Here is a 969-nt window from a genome sequence, read left to right on the forward strand (position 1 = left end):
CAGGTGTGTGAGAGGGCCCATGGATGGGAAGGTAGATGTACCTTCAGCCCACAGAAGTGACTTTAAAAAGGGTGAAGGAAAGGTGGGTCTCTTCAGAAGAAAACCAAGGCCCAGGGCACCTGGGAGCTGGTCCTGGCATGGAGATGTGGCAGCAGTCTCCTTCTCTACAAGGTGGAGTATGTCAGATGCAAGGCCTAGGCCGAGGGCTTGGTCTGAGCGCGGCCTGTCAGGACGGCAGCTGCAGTTTGAGTGTAGAGAAGTTGGACGTGCACGCACAGTGGCTTGGTTCTGCCTGCTACTTAGCTGTAGGTTCAGTGGCAGCACCAGCTCTACCTTCTAACCTGAGTGACCTGGGCAGCACGGTGGCAGCTTGGTCAGAGGCTCTTCCCAGGGACCTTCTCCAGCCCTGGGAAGGAGGGAGATTCAGAGAGAACAGACGGTATCCCAGGCCTCTGGAGGTTGCATGCGCATGGTAGTCTTGCTGCCCCAGAACTTGAAGTCAAGCAAGGCATTGGGCCACGAAGGGTAGGGCCACACGCAACTTGTATTGAGGTCGTGAGGGCTGCAGGGGCAGAGGGGATTGGAGTCATGGCCCCTTGGCCCACCAGCTCACTGGAAACAGCCGTCTGTAGGACAGCTGCTGTCAGGTCCACCCCAGGCAGGGGCTGGGTCTCAAGCAGGGCTGTTGCTGGTCTTGCTCTGCCCAGCACAGCCTGGGAGCTCTGAGGTGGCCCTTTGAGGAGCATGGGTAGATATCCCTGATAGGGACAGAAAAGACCTACCATCTTCAGCGGGTGGATGAGGGCCCACCCCCTTTCTTCTGTTCCTGGTGGTTCTTGTCAGTGAGAGAGAGAGAGCACCAAGAACCCTTGGTGAGTTGAGGCCTAGGCAGCACAACTTTGGACTTTGAAGGAAAAACATCAGACTTGCTCTTGCTAGCTAGCAGGAAGGTGACCCTCTTGGTCTGAC

The sequence above is a fragment of the Nannospalax galili genome, unplaced genomic scaffold (assembly GCF_000622305.1).
Source record: "Nannospalax galili isolate Female #2095 unplaced genomic scaffold, S.galili_v1.0 scaffold568, whole genome shotgun sequence".
In the NCBI taxonomy this organism is placed as follows: domain Eukaryota; kingdom Metazoa; phylum Chordata; class Mammalia; order Rodentia; family Spalacidae; genus Nannospalax; species Nannospalax galili.